Raw genomic sequence first — 22,562 nt, 5'->3', positions numbered from 1 at the left:
TCAAGGGTAACTTTCCTTTGTACTTACCTTTTCCTCTTGGTAACCTTCTGGCTAGTAGTGCTTCAAACTCTTCTTGCTTTCTAATTTCCTCATACAGTTTGTGTACCTCCTCCATGTTTTTGCGAAATATTTCACTTGCTCCATTGTTATTCCCTTCAGAATACTTATACTTTCTATCATTGTAATCATCAGATTCATCAAGATGGAAAGAACTAAATGTAGATTCAACTTTATTTACTGATGACCCACTGTTATCAAAGTTACTTAACTCAAATGCATGTAGCTTACCGATAGTAGCATCTAAAGAAACTGGCATATTGGGTACAAACCTCAATTCATTGATTGCAGAGACTCAAATTGCATAAGCTGGTAGAAGGGTTCTTAACAGCTTACTTGTTACATCCTTTTCTTCAATAGTTCCACCTGCTCCTTTGATTTGATTGACAATCTCCTTTAGTCTTGTACTGTACTGAGTTGTCCTCTTAGACTATCTACTTTTGCTCTTTGAATATGTTCATCTCCTCCATATACTGATATGAGCTTATCCCACATTGCCTTTGCATCATTGCAGCCTTCGAGGTCATTAAACTCTGAGTCGATCAATGCAGATGTTATTTCAATCATTGCTTGGATATGTTCTTGCTTTTCCTTTCTCTCTCCCATTGTCAATGGATAGGTGCTCGGTGTGGTGTAGTCATTCTCCAGATAATATACAACATATTCTCCTACTCCCGATAGGTGTAGCTTAATCCTTTTCCGCCATGTAGAGAAACTAGACTTGTTCAGCTTCGGTGCATCTCTCTTATACATCTTTGGATATTTGCCTCAAGTACTTTTAAACTTTTTCTCCTGGAGTCCAAATCTCTGATACCAATTGATAGTTCTGATACTAATATGATTAGTAAAGATGCCAAGCTAACAAGATGAGAGGTGGGGGTTGAATCATACAAACTTAATCTTCAATAAAAACAACAGATTCAACCTCAGTAACCTTATTAGAAAAACAGTAATGCATGCAGACCCATAAACAGATAAGATCAACAAACATATAACACCATATTTAACGTGGAAACCCAAATAGGGAAAAACCACTATGGGATTTTGGACCCACTAAGAAATATACTCTTCTAGAGTATGCTTAGTTAAAAGCAAATCCTATTAAAGATTACAAACACATTGCTAGATGTGACCCAGTTAAGGGATTTCCCTCAGATTTGTTAGGATCTTCACCTTGTTAGAAGTGACCTTGTTAAAGGATTTCAAACACTCAATCTGAATGTCACCTTGCTAGAGGGTTTTACAAATAAGACTGTTAAGTCCACTCGGTTAAGAGATTTTCTGTCACTTTACAAAATAATAGTAATAAAAATCTATCCGCAACTTCACATCTACAAATGCTAAAGTAGATTCTTATTTTCTCAATACAATCTATTCATAGGACTTATCTTGTCCCTCTGTTGGGCTCTATACTCTATTATCAAAACAGGTCTTCAAGCTTATGTGCTCAGTAATCACTATGTAGCATCCCTATACATACACTTGCCCGCATACATTGTTTACCAACAGTTTCCTATTTATAAACAATCTTCCAACTTCTTAATCTCCTTGATCACATTTCCCATGATCAATCATAGCCATCGGATCTTCAAACTCATCTAGGTTCAATGTATCCTTTGATCTGAAAATGTTTTACCTCACATTGGAACTTGCATACATTTCTTGGAACTTGTGCTAAGGTATTGTGGTTCAATTTGAGCTGTAGATCTTCTTGTCGATCTTTCATTTCCATAGATCCTTAACAAACTTCATACACGGCTTACCAATCATTTAATCAACTCCAGCTCATCAACTTCCTTTATTAAATAATGCTCCTATACATTTAATGCATTCTGCTATTACTCGATTGCAACTCAGTGAATACTAAACTTTACTCGGTAGACATTCTTCCTTCATTAACCGATATCGATAACCTTAGGGTTTACCGACTAGGTTCTTTTCTCGGTAACATAGTATAGAATTAACCTTACAAACAATAGCATATGTAAGATATCAAAACAATCTAAACATCATGATCTCATCATTGTCTAACTCGGTAAAAGTTGCCCATTGAATAACTTGTTCCTCCCCTCATTCATTACATTCTTTTTGTGTCTTTTACCGATATCTTTATACTCATCAATTCATACTGCTTAAGATATGGCAACATCATACTGAATTAGAAAATCAATTTCTTGACATCAATGACAAAATAATAATGTTAAGATAGTGAACATCCTTAATCAGTTATATCCATAGTTATCAACAACCTTCTCAATATCCTTATTGAAATGCCAACATTCTCTTATTGTAATTGTAATGCCAACAATTTCCCTTGTCTGTTATAATGCCAACAGAAACAGGACAAGTAAAAAGCAGAGAAGGAGAAACAGGACAAGGAAAAGGCTGATAAAGAGAAAGCGGAGAAAGAGGAAGAGAAAAAGAAAGAGGAAGACAAAAGGAAACAAGAAGAAGAGAAGAGAAAAGAAGAGGAGAAGAGGAAACAAGAAGAAGAGAGAAAAGAAGAGGAGAAGAGAAAAGAAGAGGAGAACAAGAAAGAAGAGGAGAAAAAGAAGGAGGAAGAAGATAAGAAGAGGGAAGAACTGAAGAAGAAACAAGAAGAGGAACAAAAGAAGAAAGAAGAAGAAAAGAAAAGAGCAGCAGAGGAGAAGGAAGCAGAGAAAGCCAAACAAGCAGAGACTCCCAAGGCAACCGGTGGTCAAACCAAATCGGTTGACATCACCAGTCCTATTGATCTCCAATCTGCAAATGAATCGAAGCTGCTTCAAAGCATAAATCTTGCACAGGAAAGATTGGAAGCATTGAGGAGGAAGAAGGAATAGGATGTCATTCAAACTGCGGTTGACACCCTTACCAGTTTGATTCCCGGTACTAACCTCCCCAGTACCGATTCCTCTCTATCTAAACTTAAACTTCTGTTATTGTTGTAGAAGACTAGGTACAATGCCTAGAAGAAGTTGCTAAAGAAAATGCAAAGAAAAAGAATGAAAAGGAACTCAACACTACCTTAGTTAAGAAATTGAGTGAGCTTTGGTCTCAACTTCTGAAATAACAAAAGGATATAAGTGTTGCTATGGATGAAGGCAAACTACTATTGAGCAAAATCAGCCAACCCCATCTATTTTGCGATGATGTGCTCACACATAAAGATAAACTCTAATCGGATTTGCAGGCATACATAAGCAACTTCAAGACGCCATATGATTCCTTCACAACATATGGGCAAACAGTTCATCATTATCAGCTTCAGATTGCCAGGATAGAATTGGAGATTAGCAACTAGTCAAGAGATTTGCAGGAACTTCAACTGGTCTTATTGCCAAGACCGTAGATTCTTCAGAAGTGCTTTCTCAATCTGGAAGCCTTAATGGTAACTCAAAAGATGAGTACCATTGATGCCATGGAAGAACAGGTATCTCAGATGCAGACTGAAAGTGAGGTTGCTACCTCATTACTTGAGTCATGGTCATTAGCCATGAAGACTTTTATGCAGGATTTTAAATTTGTTTTTGACAAGTTTCATTCCTTATTGTCATAAACATTTACTCAATTTTAATGATAATGAGAAACAGGGGTTATTTTAGATTACTTTGTCATTAATGGCAAAGGGGGAGTAGTATAAATTTTGGTGAATGTTACCATTTCATGTATACTTTCATGTTACCTCTTTAAGGGAGTAGTATACATTGTAATTTCTGCAAAAGGGATAGTGTATATGCTTAGGGGGAGTAATTTTGTTTTTGGCATATTTTTGTTGTAAAAACACTTAGATGTCAAAATTTTCATAAGTGTTGCCATCAATGCCAAAGGGGGAGATTGTTAGAATTTTGATGATGTTGTAATTGTCATTGATGGACACACACTTGCTTTGAGTACACTTTATTAGTGTATGAGTTATTCTCAACCAGTATTTGTTCCAACCAGTATTATGTATTATAGTCTTTAGACTATCGGTGTTTTGCAGAAGATGTTTACCGATCACAAATTGATTGAAGACCTCAAGTGGTACGAAGGAACAAAGCAGTAGCTAACATTTTTCCAGTCCTCATTTTTTACAACCGGTAATCGATAAATTGTATAAACCAGTATTACTCTGTGATGAGTTACCAACCAGTATTTCTATGATGAGTTATCATCCACCGAAACTTTGGCGGTGATTTTGTGTCGTGTTACCAAATGTGTCTAGATGCACTGAACCTAGGAACTTGTAATGTAATCCTATTGGACTGACATGAAATCAAACTCCTTTATAAGGACATCATGTCTAGGGTTTTTAAAAAAAAACAATGATGAGGGTTTTGTATGTGCGATCATAGAAGAGAATATTAGGTCTGTGTGAAGAGTAAGAGTGTGGAGATATTGAAGACTAAAGTAATGTGGAAATGCATTAACAATGAGCTATCAAGGATCTAACCAAGCATAATATGCTAGTATCTAGATCACTCACTTGTTGATTACTCACATCTTCGACAAGTCTGAAACCCTTAACCGGGTAGGCCTAGCAAAGCCTTTGTAAATCCTCTAACAAGGTGGTTCACAACTATGGATCAAAAATCCTCTCACAAGGTAGTCTTTAACAAGACTTATCTCCTAACAAAGACCTAGATTCCTAATAGGATCTGTTCTGGTGAGGAACATCGTATGACCTTAACCGATCTAGTTTCTATTCTGCAAATAGTTACTTGTGAGTTTCTACTCACCGTGGTTTTTCCAATTTGGGTTTCCATGTCAAAACATCTTGTGTTATGGTGATTGTTCTCTTGTGGGTGAATGCTTTGTTTGTTGTTTGGTTTGCATTTATCTTAACCGGTTTATTAGTGAATATGTTGTTTGCTAAATTGTTTAAGAGTTTGAGTACAGTATTTTTTGGTATACTAATTCACCCCCCCCTCTTAGTATTCATCAAATGGGCCTACTATTATGTCTATAAACATCTTGTAAAAAGCCACTGCACCCCAAGATATAATACAAAACCAACATGAAGATTCTAGACTTAGTAAAAAAATAAGCCTTTCCTTTTTCAATGGTGTAATTATTAAGACTTATCGACCCATCCTTCCACTTATGCAAGATGTACATCATATCCCCCAAATCGACATAATATATAATCATCATAAATAAGGTTTTTAATTTCAATGGGGTAAATATCTTAGGGCCCCCCCCATTTAATATTATGTTGCTTTACCCCAATATTTCCCAAAACATATGAGAAAAGATTAAGTTATCAAAATATCTTATCATTCCTAAAGTGCCATTGATTAATGTCTTTATAGTCCAACCAGGGGTTTGTAGACCATCAAGGAAATTAACAATATTGAGGGAATAACTTTCCAGCCATATTTTTCTATATTTTCCGTCATAGTCAACTTTATACCAATGTAGGTTACCATAGCCACAACATAGTGGTTTGTCTAGGTTAGTCGTCTATGTCTTGTTTATGGTCACCTTTAATGCAATTTACCAACAAATACTTTTGTTGATTCTCCATCTTCACCTAAGAATTCTAAGGATACAAGTGAAATTTTAAGATAAAATCCCAACTTATTTTGAGGGTAGAGTCTAAAGATTTTATTTTAATGAAGTCTTATAATAAAGGAAAGAATGTGGCTCACTAGAAAAGAGGCTTTGGAAAAGGGTTCTCTAACAAAAGATTTAATATTTTAGAATATTTGATTATATGGATGTTATTTTGATGGTGAAACCTTCTACTACTCCAACTTTGGTACCTTCTAATGATTCTATAAACCCACCATATGATATTTAAATCTATTCCAAAGAGCAAACCATTTTAAGTGATGATAGTTCTCCTAAACTAGTACCTTTTATATATAGGTCTCTAGAATACTAGTGATGCCTTTTTCCAATTTAGTAATGGCACCCTTAATCAACTCTAATTGTGTACTGTAATATTTTCCTCAATTAGATGCTACTAAATATACACTTCAAAATAAAATGCCTATTCATTTAGGCCTTAGACAAAAAAGGGGCTGAAAAAATCCAATTTAGATAAAAGTAAAGTTGGTAGAAATTTATCAAGGGAAGATGAAAACGATTAGAGAAAATATAGGTTAAATATAGTGTAGTCCATCCTTGAAATTGTACCTTATTTGTTTCATGAAAAAAAAAGTGATGAAATGATGAAATGGTAAGGTTTTGGGAAGCACCCCTCATCAATAATTTATTCAAGGTCTTGTTTGAATTTATAAGATTTGTATTATTTTTTTTGAACAAACCAAAACTTTAGTGAAGGAGATGCAAGATATTTCTTATACCCTTTGGAAAGGTAGTCAGTGTCAATGTGTTGGAGCTCAAGGTTCTATAGGGGGAGTGGAATGTCTATGGGACCCTCGTTGACTATCTCCTTTTTGTGCTACCGACAAACATTCTTTATTTTTGTTTGGTACACCTATTTTGACTTTACGAGATCTTCTCTTCTTTCTAATGTTTATTCTCTAACCAAGTTTCTTAGAAAGCTTTATTTTTTATTCTATAATCACCATATTTGATATCTATATTCCTCTATTCCTTGTATTTTAATTGGAGAGTTCAATGCCATTCTTTCACTTGAAATGATAAATCATCGATTTGCTAGGAAAATATTTTCTTTCTCAATCTTATGGATATTAAACCTATTGGTGGTCTATATAGTTGGAGAAATAGAAGATGCGGTTATGATTCCATTTCTAAGTGGTTGGATAGATTTTTAGTTTTTTAGTATTATCTTGGTGAAAATTGGATAACCTCTTTTGAAATTCTTCAATTGCATTGTTTTGATCATTAACCCATAAAGTTTTCATGTTCTTTGTTTTCTTGTACAAAAAGATATCATTTCAAATTTCAAATAATGTGATTTCACAATCAATATTTATACAAAAATATGATACTATAGTGGTTTACAACAAAAACCCACATTTGTAAGTGTTATGTACTATTTCTACAAAAGGCTTCAATTTGTAAACTCTGGCCTTAAAAGGTGGAACAAGTTCTATTTTGGTAATAATTATTGGTGGAAGCAATGGGTATAAGAAAAATTAAATGATATTAGTTTCCAAATTAGAGAACATCTTCTAGAAGAATCGTCTTTATCTCAAGAGCGTCAAAAATGAAATCTTCATTCAAAAATATGTTGGAAGTGAAAATCAAGAATTATGTAGTTACAAGATGGTGACACACACACACAAACACACACACACACACACACACACACACATATATATGTATATATATAGTTCTATTAAGAATAAGAATAATTTAATTTTACTCTTATTACCTCAACCATTTCTTTTCAAGGGGTTCAACTATAACCATTTGATGCTATTAATCAAGAAGCTATTCATTATTTTCTTTCTTATTTTTAAAGGTGATCATAAAACTATAATATAGTAAAGAATAGTTTTAGATTACATTCCTTCCCTAGTCTCTACTAAAATGAAAGCTATTATCATGGCTCCAATCAATGTTGATAAATTTGAACCTATTGGGTTTTTTTCAATAAATTTGGGATATCCTCAAAGGTAATTTACTAGAGGTGGTTTGTGAATCTCATAAAAATAATTAGATCCTTAAATCTATTAACTCTAATTTTTGACCTTTTTTCATAAAAAGATTGCTACAAATTACTTTAACCTTTTTCATTCAAAATCTCTTTGTAATTTCACTTATAATATCATAAATAAACTCATCATAAAACACTTGGGAAAGGCTCTAGACTATCTTATATCACCATAGAAGGTGGATTCATTTTAAAAGCCATCAAATACTTATGGAATTTTCATTGCCACAAAAACTATTCATTCAATGATTGGTTCCAAGGAGAAATTGATGGTTGTCAGCTTGATATTGCTAAGGCTTCTATCAAGCTTTGATGGTCCTCCTTAAAGAATATTCTTTCTTCTTTTTTATTTAGCTAAGATTGGATTACTTAGTTAATGAGTTGTATAGAATTTCCTTTTTCTTATATCCCATAGTATCATATCTTCTCTTATTTTGCCTACTTGAGGGATTCAATAAAGTGGTCCATTTTATCCTAATCTCTTCACGCTTATAAATAAAGGATTATGAAGGTTTCTTAATCAATAAAAAAAACTAAAGGTTCAATTCAAGGATGACATGTGGTTTTGGGTTGCGACTCAATATTTCTTCTTCAATTTAATGATGATACTGATTTGATGGGATTTGTTAAAGTTCAAGGAGCAATACAATTGTGGCATTCCTTAGATATATATTCGACATCCTTAAGTCAACAAATTAATGAAGATCAGTTAAATATCTTTTTCTTTAACTTTTCTTTAGCCATGAACAACATTTCATTACTTCTATTTTGCACTTCGAAATAGGCTAGCTTCCTTTACACTATCTTAGTATCCCTTTGTCTAGTGGAGATCTTAGTAATTTTCGATGGAAGAAGATTCTTGATCATTTCAAGATAATACTAAATCAATGGACCTTTCATTAGCTTACTTTTGTTGGTAATATTACTCTCCTAAAATATATGTTGCAAGCCCTTCTCATTTACAAATTTATCATTCTTTCTCCTCCAAAAAAGCTAATTGGATTTTGATTCTCTTTCTTACAAATTATTATGGGATGGTGAAGCAGCTGCATCTTACTATTAATTTGTTTTGTCTTGATTGATAAATGGGAGGTTGTATAACCTTCTAACATAGTTTGTTTTAACTATAGGAGGTTGAACTATTTTCTAAATAATGGGATCCTAATTGGATCCATTGAAGACTTAATTTAGTTTATTTTTTTATATAAATGAGGCAATGTTTCTGCCTCAAGAGGAGGAGGGAGAAGTCACATACAAGAAAAATTATAATATTTCTGATAAATATATATATTTGAGAGTTTGTGATTTTAGATCTCATCAATTTGATATCAAAGCCAAGTAAAAAATTGTGGGCAGTAGAGGTTTAAAAAGGTTAAGGAAGAAAAAGGTTTGTAGTTGCCACAATTTGTTTGGTTGAGCCGCTGCTATAGGAGTTCACAGCCTTAAAAAGAAAAGATGTCGATTGATGAAGAGATGTTGCTTCCAGTTTGACATCGCTGCTCCAACGTAGATGGTGGACAATATCGAAAGAAGGTGCAGAAATTTAAAATTCCATCGAACTATGCAGTAATTACCAAAGACAAAAGGTAATCATAGCTGTAATTTTCATTTGAAGTTGCTGAATAGACAAATAAATAAATAAAGAATGTGTAAGGTCGGTGAAGGCTGCTATCTCTGAAATCTACCATTTTGATTTAGTAAAATATACAACCAAAGGAAATCATGGTGTCTGTATTCTTCAAATATATTACTTGTTGATATATAAAAGAAGCCTAAGATTATGAAGGATCGTGATCGAAGAAAATTATGGGAGTTTTTGTTTTGAAAAGATCTAAAGGATTAAAATCCATGCATTAGTATAAAGTTGTTTAGTGTTCAAAGTGAAAGATGAAGTTGCTAAGTCATTGATGAATAGACACCAAGCTCACTAACACTTTGTTGGAGCCAATGCACAAATTAAAATTGTTGCGAAGAGGGAGATTGTCTATTTGAAGAAGTTGCGACTCTGAAAGGTCAGTATAAAACTTAGTTTCAGTAAAACATTCATAACTTTGTCATTTTTCAATGAAATTAAGAAATTCAAAATGTTTCAAAAACTGGAAAGGAGCAACAACGAACCTAGAAATCATTCTAGAAAACTCATTTTAGTGAATGAGCAGTTTTGATAACAATGTGACGGGTTTGTATGTTGCAGTATCAATTTAATTTGATGTGGTTAAGTTTTTATATGTCCACATTTAATATAGTTTTCATATCTAAGGATCCCTTTTGTATATGATCTATCAACCACAGTGAAGAAAATAAACAACTTGATTTTATTGAGATTTGAAGCTTGTATGAGAAGAAGGTTGATTTTTAATCCTATACCATTATTGGTATTCAAAAATGAAAGAGTTCTTGGACGTGAAAGAGACAACTTTCTTTGTCAAGAAATGGCATTCAGAGTCCATGGAAGAGGATGAGATCAAGGAAGACAAGATGCAAATGCAGAGATATTAGAAGAAATGAGACAAATTCAAGCACAACTGCAATAAATGGAACTCACGCAAAGAAGGGGAGTTGACGTACGAGATGTTAGTGACATAGTGGAATAACCTCAAGAAGAAGTGGCAAAACTTGAGGAAGAAGGATTTGAAACAAGAATCGTGAGAGGGATTCTTGGAGCAAGTTTTAAACCGAAGCTGGAGGTGCCTATGTATGCAGGTAGCTTGGATGGTGAGGAGCTGATCGACTGGATCAATACAATGGATAAATATTTTGAGTTTGAGAATCTCGCTGATGACAAGAAAGTGAAGTTTGAAATAACCCAATTGAGGGGTCATGCATCCATTTGGTGGGATGAAGTTCAAGATGAAAAGAGACAGAAAGGCAAGTCCAAGATTAAGAGCTAGGATAGGATGGTGGAAAAACTAAAAGGTAATTTCTGTTATAATCTTAGATACCAATAATGAACCGGAGGAAAACTGAGAGAGGGAGGGGGTGAATCAATTTTCCACAAGTTAAACAATTAATACAAATTATAAACCATTTATTGGAGCACAATATAAACAACACAGTGAAAGATAAAGAATGAAAGCACTGATCACACAACACCAATATTTTTGACATGGAAAACCCGGTAAAGGGAAAAATCATGGTGGAAAACCCTAACCACAGTCAGATAATACTTTTGCAGCAAAATGTGAAATAATTACAATGGGGATTGTACATGCAATTAGGCCAACCGCCTAGAGCTCAATGCTCATCACAAAAAGAAGTCTCACTAATTTACATAAATATCATATTACAATCTCGAGAAAATGAACTGTGAAAATAGCATCTCCTAATGCTTGATATAGTTCTGATTAAGCATAGATGGTTGCCCTGCAACTCTAAATCCTTCACAACCCTTCACTGAATGATATATCTCTATTCTCACAATTACCTCTCTTTGCTAATGTAGACATAACCATACATAGAATACCATACCCAAATTACATGAATAAGTTGCTTATAAATACAGATCATCAACCTTAATAACAAGGTCAGCTAAACCCTAAACCCATCAACCATAATTTATAAAAATTACATCACACGATACCACCGGACCAATATTATGATTTACATTACATAGAATGAACCTAATACAAATTTCCAATCAATTATATCCGTCGAAAATTCCACTAAGACCAATATCAACATGTTTCACCAACTGGTAGAAACTCTCAGTGTAATAACACATAATAACCAACTGGATCCAAATAGGATCACCAAATCATCACGCTAGCCAATGCGAAGCCACCAAATAATTAGGACATGATCAAGAAAACTTTCAGCACGTGAGGAACTATTTCAATAAGCCCCAGACCAAAATCACTTAACCATTTCATCGACTATCACCAACTGGTAAAGCCAACCAGTACCAAGAATATCAACCGATAATCCAGAACATAAGCAATAGCTTTCAGAACACTAAATCATGAACCAACTAAATATGACAAGCATATAACCATCCTGAATAACCATCCAAAATCGAAATCAATGAACTAATCATACCAGGTCAAAAATAGGCCAAAACCAAGTACAACTGAGATAGAAACAACCAACCGAGAAAGAACCATATCCAACCAGAGCACAGTGTTGACATCAATGACAAAACATAAACAATTTCAGCATATTGTCAACAATCTCCCCCTTTGGCATTGATGGCAACACTAAAAGTGAAAAACATCAAAGTGCCAAGGAATGCCAACAATCTCTCCAAACAATCAAGAACCAACAAAATATCTCTTCCCCTATATTTTTTTAATTTTTCACATGAATACTATCTACCCCTTTGACATCAATGACAAAGGGCTGATGCCAAACCAAACAGCTGATTACTCCCCTGAGCAACAACATCATCCCTATTGGGAATTTGGAGGAATTGATTATGTGTTGCATTGATGTTTTGTCATTGATGGCAACACCGATTGTTTTGGTTGTTTACCGGTTTCCGGTTGGTTCCGATAGAGTGGTTGGATTATGATATTGATCCAGTATACTTTGATATGCTTTGGTTTATGGAATTGATTTGTATCTATCATTCATGCTATTCATATGCGTATCACGATCATATGGTTTGGGATTTGATGACTTAGATACTATCATTTGTTCTAGTAAGCCTTTTGGTCACCGGTAAGGGTTTTACCGGCAACGCTTTGTTGAAGATCTTTTGATGCACATGATAAGTGGTGTTGGTGTGGCTTCTAGATGGCTTTCAGGATGTTGTTGGTTATCTTGTTCATATTCATGTTGATCAGTGGTGTTGGCTTTGGGTCCGAACCTAATGTTGTCTTATTCGGCTAGGTTATGGACCAGTTTATGTAACGTGTTGGTGGATGTTACCGATGCATTACCGGTTGGATTCATTGATTGGATTATGTTGTTTCAGTCTTACGCCGACTTGGTTGATTAGTGGATTGTGGGTTTATGCTATAAATTTATTGTATTATCGTTTAGGTTCCCAACCTAATTGTTTAGGTCTTGGGTTGGTATAAATATGATGTAAGATCTCTTTGTAGATAATGGGATTGTGGTTATTGGATGGTTATGCGATTATCTGTGTGCAAATAATGGTGTAATCATATGCAGGAGTTTTGGTTGATCATAGGTGATCGAATTGGGTTTGTAAGAGAGGTTTAAGACCTTCGGTACTGAGCTTAACCAGAACTGTACTCAGGCATAGGAGATGTTATCTTTGCAGTTCACTCTTCTTTCCGGATTGTAGTCTGGATTTATTTTGTAGTCAGTGAGGCTCCTTTTGTGATGAGTGGTGTGCTCTAGGCTGTTGGCCTTCCTACATGTGCAGGCCCCTCATTTTGTAATCACATACTTACTACATAAGTATTATCTAACTGTGGGTAGGTTTCCCACCGTGGTTTTTCCCTTTACCGGGTTTTCCACGTACAAATATTTGGTGTCATGTGTTCTGGATGGATGGTAACTGTTCAATGATTTATGTTTATGCTTAATTTCTATATCAATTATTATGGTATTTAGTTTATGAATTCCGGTATTGGGTTTATGTGTTCCGTTAATAAGGATTTGAATGCTTAAAGTTCTGTAATCTATTGACAACTGATTCACTCCCCCTCTCAGTTTTCCTCTGGTTATCTGAGTTTTCCAATAATTGGTATCAGAGCTTGGTCCTATCTACAAAAGCTTAACTACTTGAGGAAGATCCTATGGCATCTAACAGTTCAAGTTCATCAAATACATCTATAGTTGTTTTCCGGAGAGAAATTCATAAGCTTGATGGAACAAATTACAGGATATGGAAGATTCAGATGGAGACTCAAATGAGATGTCTTGGAAAGGAAATTTGGGAGATCACTAAGAAAGGTGTTAGCCCTTTTAATATGGCATTTGGCAATCCTCCTCCGACGGGCCTAGATAAGGATTTTGAGAGTGATTGTAGAGCTAGAGAAGCCCTTTTGTGTGCACTTTCTGATTAGCAAATAATTGGACTAACTGATAAATCAACCACAAAGGCTATATGGGACAATTGGAGACTCTAAATGAAGGTGACCATACTATTAAAATTGCTAAACTTGATTGTTACTGAGTGAGGTATGAGAACCTGAAGATGGAAGAAGATGAAAGGATTACTGCTTTTATGAAGAGAGTTAATGAGATTGTTATGGGAATTCAATGTTGTGGTGGATCTTTGAGCGAGGATGAAATAGTTTCTGAAGTACTGAGAGCTTTTCCACTGGCTTATAAGATTAAGGCTACTGCAATTAATGAGTTGAGAACTATGGCAAATGCCTCTGTTAATAGGGATACCTTGGTTGGGAAGTTATCTGTTTTTGAACTTGAGGAATTTGGACCTTCTGGAGCTATAAAATCTGAACCTGTTTTTCATGCATCTACATCATCTACCAGCAAGAGTGATTGGAAAGCTTTATATGCAAGGGAACTAGAGGATATGAAAAAAGAAGATGAAGATTTTGAGCAACTTGAAGCCTTATTTGCTAGAAGAGTACCTAAAGGACCGACAGGAAGTAAGTATGAAGGAAAATCACCTTTTAAATGCTTTGCATGTAATAAGATTGGTCATTTTGCATCTAGATGTCTTGAAAGGAATTCAAGATTTGAAGAAAGAGCTAGAAGATCTTTTAGGCCTAACCATGATTATCAAAACAAGCATAAGTATAGAAGGAAAAAAGACAAATCGTGCTACTTTACTGATGAGGATGGTGTGACTGATTTTTATGATGAACCGACACAAGATTCAGCTAGTGGATTCGGAAATGGAAAGGAATGGATATTTTTGGCTATCAAGGAAGATGATCTGGTACTTGAAGAGAAGGCCCTTACTGCTAAAATTGAAGAAAAGGATGAATGGGTAATTGACAGTGGATGTTCACATCATATGACTAGAGATAAAAGGAAGTTGTTATCTTTGCAAGAATTTGATGGTGGTCTGGTTAGATTTGGAGATGACAAAGCATGCATGATTAAGGTGATGAATCAATGATGAACAGTTAGTACCAAACCGGTATTGAGAGGGGGGGGTGAATCAGTACTGGCAAAAACACTTTTCCTTGAACCGGTTTGACTGAGAACATTGCACTTAACTGGCAAGCAATAATACTAGTCTAAACCAGATTACTACCGGTTAAACACAATACGAATGTGAAAGACATAAACTGGTAACTCTTAGCTTTCCACACAATCTAACATTTTATTTCCAATTCACCCATATGCATACACTAGTAATACATCAACAAAAATGTAAAGACTTACTGGTTCAACATGCTTTTATCGCTTGACAGAGAATAACAAAGCATCACATGAACAACATCACACATAACACACATATTTTTCACCTGGAAACCGAACTGGGAAAAATCACGATGGGGATGAATACCCACAAGTTGTTCTTTGAACCCTTTTGAAGTCTGCTCTGTTAGGAGCCTGGTCCGATTAAAGACTTTATAATAGGTTCTGTTAGGAACCGATCCTGCTAGGGATCACCCTGTTAAGGGATGGCTAAAATACCTGATTAAGGATTAAACCCTGTTAAAGGTTACCTTGTTAGAGGATTTTAAGAACTCAATGATTTTGAGTCACCCTGTTAAAGGATTTTACAGCAAGCCGGTTAAAGCTACCTTGTTAAGGGATTTTCCAACTGTTGAAGTGGTTAGAGGTCAACAGGTAATACAATGATCTGGTAACAACACTTCAATGTCAATGCAGATCCACTTTAGTTCCTTCCTTCTGCAATCACACTCTGCAGGTATCTATTCTCTTATCTGGTTTGACAAGAATCACGTATCTCTGCACTTAGATACACATGTACAACATTTGCCAACAACCTCAAGATGAAGAACAACATCGACCTTATAGGAAAGAGATAGGTCGGTTAAAATAAACCATAAACCCTAAACATTTAGGTTAAGCAATTCAGTCGGTTCAATCCTAACCTTTGAACATATTTCATTGATTACAACAGTCTTGAACAGATCTCAAGACGTTCTCCATCGTTCATTCTTCACCGCTTCTAGGAGGCTGATAACCCATCACATGTTCTCCACCGTTTACAGAGACTTCACACATTCCCGAGGTAGATAGGGTCAATCTCCTTCATGCAAGATCCTTCACACGCCCAAGGCTAACGTGGCAAAACAATTTGTTCTTCATTACAATGCTAACTCATCACACAATGTCATCAGTTGAATCACACAGGCTTGGAACACTTCAACCGGTAGTCATACCACATTCCATATACCGGTTTACATTCCAACATACCGGTTCACTTGGATAGACATACCGCTTCACTTTTTCACATATAACGGTTCACAACATCATACCGGTTCTCTCTTCAACATATTGACATCAATGACAACATACAATATCATCATGTCATCACACTGGTTCATATGCCAACATAAGGGAAGATGAACAAGACCATTGGATGGTAAGCATAACACTGATAATTTTTATTATGTTCAAGGTTTAAGGAATAATCTTTTGAGTGTAGGATAGTTGGTGGATAAGGGATTTTAGTTATAGTTCAAGGATGGAAAATGCAAGATTATCAACAGATCTGGATTGGATATTGCAACCGGTACACAAACTAAAGGTAACATCTTTCATTTGAACTCTGGTGAGAAGATATGTTTGATTGCACAAATTGATGAGAGTTGGTTATGGCATAAAAGGTTATGTCATGTGAATTTTGATTGCATTGTGAAGATCAGTTCTACTAAGGTAGTTAGAGATATACCTAAGATTGTAAAGCCCTATAATCCGGTATGGAAGGAATGTCAAATGGGAAAGCAAGTCAGAACTTATTTTAAGAGTATACAAGAAAAATCTAATGATGTTCTTGATCTTATTCATACTGATTTATGTGGTCCTATTAGAATCAAAAGTTTTCAGGGTGATAGATATTTCATGATAATCATTGATGACTATTCAAGAATGATGTGGGTTACTTTTCTAAGGGAGAAGTATGAAGCATTTGAAAAGTTTAAAATCTTTAAAGATAAAGTTGAGACAGAGACATGATTGAATATTAAGTGCTTAAGGCTAGATCAAGGCAGAGAATTCACATCCGATAAATTTAGCAACTATTGTGAGAAGAATGGAATAAGGAGACATTTGTCTGCACCTCAGACACCTCAGCAGAATGGAGTTGTGGAAAGGAAGAACAAAATTGTCTTGGATGTATCTAGAACTATGATGATTGAAGATAATCTGCCTCATGTCTACTGCAGAGAAGGTGTAAGCACGGTGGTATACCCATTCAATAGAGTTCATATCAAAGGAGATACCGGTAAGATACCTTATGAGTTACAGTTTGGTCATACATTGACAGTTAAGTATTTCAGAATCATTGGTAGTAAATGCTATATAAAAAGAGATGATTCCATTGGAAATTTTGATCCTAGATGTGATGAAGGTGTAATGGTGGAAAAATGGTGAATGATAGATCAAGAGGAAAACTACCCTTTCCCTCAAAGAGAGATGAGAGTTTTGCTATTGATTACCCTTCAAACACTTTTCAGCATGTTACATTAGGAAGAGAAGAGGATAATTCACTAGATTCAATCTCTCCACATGAAGATGGTAGATTGAATTTTGAGTGAATTGGGAATGTTAAGTTGATCCCCTCTTCCTTGTTTAAAATGGAAAGAAAATTGATTGAATTATGTAGTGCAAAGTGACAAAGAAATGATTATAACTTGAGATCAGAATATGGGATGAAGCTATGCACCTAGATCTGGTAGTAATATATCGATACAAAGTCTCCCTACGAATTTGAGAAAAAGTTGCCCAGGCCATGGCAGGAATCTACACGGTCCTCCGAAAAATCCGCGAAATGAAAAGGGTTTTTCCATCTCTGCAAATGAAGCCCGGATTTGAAAGTAGCGCTACACACCTGCAACCTACACACATAAAAGAGAGGAAAATGGGTTGAGATTGGGGGTTTGCCTTTAGGTCAAACCCCAGCTATGGAATTAACCAAGTAATGAAAGAAAGTACTTACAAGTAGTTGTAAATGAAACACTAAATTGTAAATCACCTAAAGGGAGGTTGTAGTAGCAATGTTCATAGAAGTGCTTGTGTGGAATTGAATGTTGAAATCAATCTCCTCTTCAATGGTTGAATCCTTTAATTGAATGCAACACCTAGCTCTGAAGGGAGACTTGAGAATGCTCAATGTTGGAAAAGAATGGTTAAATGATTGAATGCTTGAATGCTTGAATGATTAATTGCTTATGTAACTTGAATCTATCCAACTTCAACCTATCCAAACTATGCAAATGAGAGAGTGAATGCCCCCTTAAATACATTTTAGTGGATCTGATTTTTTCGTCACGGGCCGACATCAAGGGAGTTTCCCGCCCGATGCACAACCAATAATGCAACCCCATGAAGGGTCCTGCCACAAAATAGGGTAGGGACTATGGGATTCTACGAGAAGCGAGAACTGAGCCAAGATCTGATGTCGGTCATAGATCACAAGCAACTCCTCATGCAGCAGATGATCAAAGATCAAAATAGTTGAATGAAGATAATTTCGATATGAGAGAGAAATAGAGACAAAGAAGATAATTTGGAGAAGACTCTCACCAAGCTATCACTTCAATAACTTGACTAGTGAAGGTGAGAGTATAGTGCTTATTATATAGAAAAATATAAGCATATACATCCAAGGGGTGCATTATCTCCTATTCCCCATAAAAAGTGGGAGGTTTTACCTTCTTGGTAAATGCCAAAACATGTGGCATAACCTCCTTACATGAAGACAAAAAAGGAGTTGAGAAAGTTGGCACATAAGGCCAAAAGAGGGTGTGAAACCCAACTACCCCATAACCCACTTAGGAAATGACAAAATAGTGGTTATGAGAGGTGGCACAACAAGCCAAAAGAGGGTGTGTAACTCAACTACCCATGTGAGGTGGAGAGTTACATATGTAGCTGAATTATTTCACCACGTGTCCTCATATAAACCACTCCTATTAACCTAAGCAGCTTAAATAATATATGTGTAGGAAAAAATAAATATCCCCTAGCATAAGGAAAATAAAAAACCTACACTAACAGGGACAGGGGAGCCATGCCCCTATCCTAGGAGGACAAGGGCACCATGCCCCTATCCAAGGGGGGACAATAGTGCCACACCCCTGTCCTACCCCTTTCTCCAGGGAAGAGTGAGAATGAGGTGATGCAGAGGCCAAGAAAGAAGCTGTTTCTGAGGGCTAATAAATTTTCACTCTACGATTAGGCTAGAGGATTCGAAATCGCATGCATGAGGACCCTAATGCAGTTGAAAATTGCTAGGGTCACAATTTTATGACACTACATTTAACCCCCACTTTAGCAGGAGTATAAGCGTACACCAATACTGTCGGTAAAGTTCAAGGAAACAAGATTGAAAGACTTTTGCCACATGAAGGAGGCAAGATGCACCAAGCCCCTAGTGGACTTAGGATCTTACGACTTTGATTGACAAAGTAAAAGGGAAGATCGAGAAGGGTAGAACCATGACTGCAAGTATTAAAGTTTCCTTCACTATGAGTCATGAAAGCAAGGATACCAAAGATTACAAAGAAAAACAAAGTTCACTAAGTAATTCTAAGTATCACAAGAAGGAAAGTATGAGTGGAGTGTATGCCCCCACGTTAAAGCAATCGCACATGCCTTATCGGGAGCGATTCTTTTAAGGTAGGATACACCCAAGAGGGAGAGAAGAAAGGGAGCACATTATCGCAAGGATTTAGCCCCCAAGATCAAGGAATAAATCCAAGGATAATGAACACAAAACATGAGGTAGTGTCACTTTCCTCAGGGTGAGTATGATGTATGATAACTCATGTATATCATGTATGTATATGCATATAATAATCATCATTCCCCAAAGAAGGACACTACCTTGGAAGAAAGGGAAGAGAGGATGTCTTTTGAGTCAACATGAAAGAGACCAAAAAAAGATCTCAATGCTTTGCATCATCCCCAAGTAGACATTAAGGGAACAATAAAGAACAAGGATACACATAGAAGAATGGTCAGAAAAGAGAAAGAAAGAAGAGAGAGAAAGATCTGCAGTGCTAATATTGGTAGTCTAGCATGACATCTGCCTCCCGATCTTGTTGATCACTATTTCAGGAAGGCGAGCAACATACCAAAGGAGCGACATCAAGCACATAAAATGGAGATATCACAAGATCCAAACAAAGACTATGCTTATGTTGTAAGCCACTTTGTTTGATTCTAGGAGCTAGGATTAGAGTTTTGTGAAAACTCATCTGATAAATGCTTGTCAACATCAACATACTCATACTCACTGTCAGAAGCATTAGGAATTGCACTACCATTATGAATAACATTTTCACCCATTTCTTCATCAAGGTTTAGAGAAAGAAGAGCAAGAACACGAATAGGAGTAAAACCATCACATTTTTATGCAACTTATGATTTGGAGATGTAGGTTGGACATCTTGCTTAGGAGAAAAGGGAATCATTTCAATTGTTGGAGTCTGAGGAGATCGAATATTTTGAGGGATAGCTTCACGAGCTCAAACACGGTGTCTTTGTCGGTGTTCTCTCACACGATGATTCCATTGAGTCTTAGTGGAAGGCTGAGAAGGAGGAGGAACACTTGAAAAAGTAGGAATGTTTCTCTCCTTGATAGTGGAAGGTTTAGGTTGAGGTTTTTTTGGTTGAACAATAGGAGAATAAGGCCTCTTCTCTCAATAAGAGGAAGGAGGTGGAACTGCACCATAGAAAGGAGGAATATTAGGTGTAGGAAGGAGACCAGGTCCATCATGAGGAGGAGTTATAGGTCTAACCTTAGGAAGTATATTGTTGTTCTCCTTAAGAGAAGGTAAAGTCACATCCATAGGTATAGGTGGATAATCTTCCTTAGGAGGGAGATTAGTTCTATCGGTGAGGGGAAGAACCTTATCTTGAAGAATAATAGGAATGTCAAGTGTTGGAGATCTAGGTTGAATTAAGGATAAGTTCATATTGTTCTTCCATTTTTGATAAGATTGAAAAAGAGCATCGCTCCTTGATGGAAGACATTGAAATTGTTTAGGCCAAAAAAAAATCAATAGGAACACTAGAGATTCTTTCATATGGATGAAATAAGCTATGGTTCACAGTTATGATTTCACCATTGTGAGGAAATTTGAGACACTTCTGGATTGGAGAAGAAATAGCCTTCATGGAAGATAGCCAAGGATAGCCCAACTTGACACGGAATTGCTCAGAAGATGGTATGATAACAAAGTCAACATCCATGGATTTAGCATGAACTTCAAAAGGAAGGCTGATAGAGCCAATGGTAGGACAAGAGAAGCCATCAAATAACTTCACAACCACATTAGAAGCCTCATATAGTGGTTTATGCAATTGTAAAGTGAAAAGATACTCTTCAGTTATGACATTAACCATGCAAGAGGGGTCAATAAGGGCACCACGGCAAGGTATATCCTTAACCTTCGCAACTATGTATAAAGGGCCATCGGGAGCTCTAATGGTGTCTCTAGGGTCAAATGTGATACAGTGATCCTTAGGAAAATCTTGTGTTTATACCATATTAACCAAGTTCAGAGCCATAGAGGTGAATTCTTCAGAAGAGAGAGAATTAGGCACAATCTCAATAATGTTAGAGGTATGAGATGGCAAGGGATCAATGAAAATCTTAAGATTTTGATTAGGAGGAGATATTGATTTATTCCCTTTATCATTCACACCTGCCATAGATATAGTATTATTATCAATCAAGTCTTGAATCTTATTTTTCAATGCAAAACATTTTTTCAGTATCATGACCAGGTTGACGATGAAATTGACAAAAGGAATTGTTATCAAAATAAGGAGATGCAAGTTTGGAAGGATCAATTTGTTTTATAGGAGGAAGTTTGATAACATTTATGTGCAACAACTAAGACATAATACTATGCAAAGATTCATTCAAAGGAGTAAATTGTCTTTCTCTTTGGAAAAAATTAGAAATAGAAGGCACACTTGTTGTAGCATTCACATGGTTTTTGTTGATTGGATCATTGAACTTGATGAATCTTTTTGTTGGTTTGAACTTTGCAAATGGTTGTTAAACACTCTCCCCCTTATCACTCAAAGCCATAAGAGTGGATTGCTCCATTTGAATCACAACCAACTGATAATTGTGGAGTGTTGCGCACAATTGCGGAAAGGAAGTAAAATCAGACAAACGAATCTTTTCCCTGATATCTTGTTGCAAATTAGAAATGAAAATTATTTTAATATCATTATTAGGTACATGAAAAGAAATTTGAGCACACAAATGCTTATATCTACCAATGAAATCAATCACTTTTTCTTTAACACCTTGTTTACAATGCATTAAATTAGTCAAAGTGATTTTAGGACCAAGGTTGTTTTAAAATTGTTGGATGAAAGCATTTGATAGTTGTTGAAAGGAAGTGATAGAATAAGAAGGTAGAGAGCAATACCATTGTAAAGCCTTATCTCTTAGTGTTCTTGTAAATAGCTTTGCAAGCAATCTTTGATCATAAGCAAAATCAGTACACAAGGTTTGGAATGTTTTGACATGTGTAAGAGGATCACCTTTTCCATTATAGAGTTCCAATTGAGGGATCTCAACATATCTAGGTGGCACAACTTTAACAATATCAAGAGAAAGTGCGCTCACAACATCGAAGGTGGACACACTAAACTTGGATTGACTCATGGAAGCAATTTGTTGAACTGTAAGGAAGACACGGTTTGTGAAAGATTGCTAATTGTCATTTCAGTGGAAGAATTGATGTTAGACATAGGTGATTGAGAAGGTGGTGTGATGTTATTGAAAGAAGGAATGGACTGAAAATAAGGTTGTGGGACATTATGATAAGTAGGCATGGGTGATGATTGGGTAGGAAAAGGGACACTTAAAGGAGGAATAAAGTTGTTGAAGGAATTGCCCCCTTGT

Source organism: Cryptomeria japonica, chromosome 3 (assembly GCF_030272615.1).
Source record: "Cryptomeria japonica chromosome 3, Sugi_1.0, whole genome shotgun sequence".
Classification (NCBI taxonomy): Eukaryota; Viridiplantae; Streptophyta; class Pinopsida; order Cupressales; family Cupressaceae; genus Cryptomeria; species Cryptomeria japonica.
Note: the sequence above shows the minus strand (reverse complement) of the source record.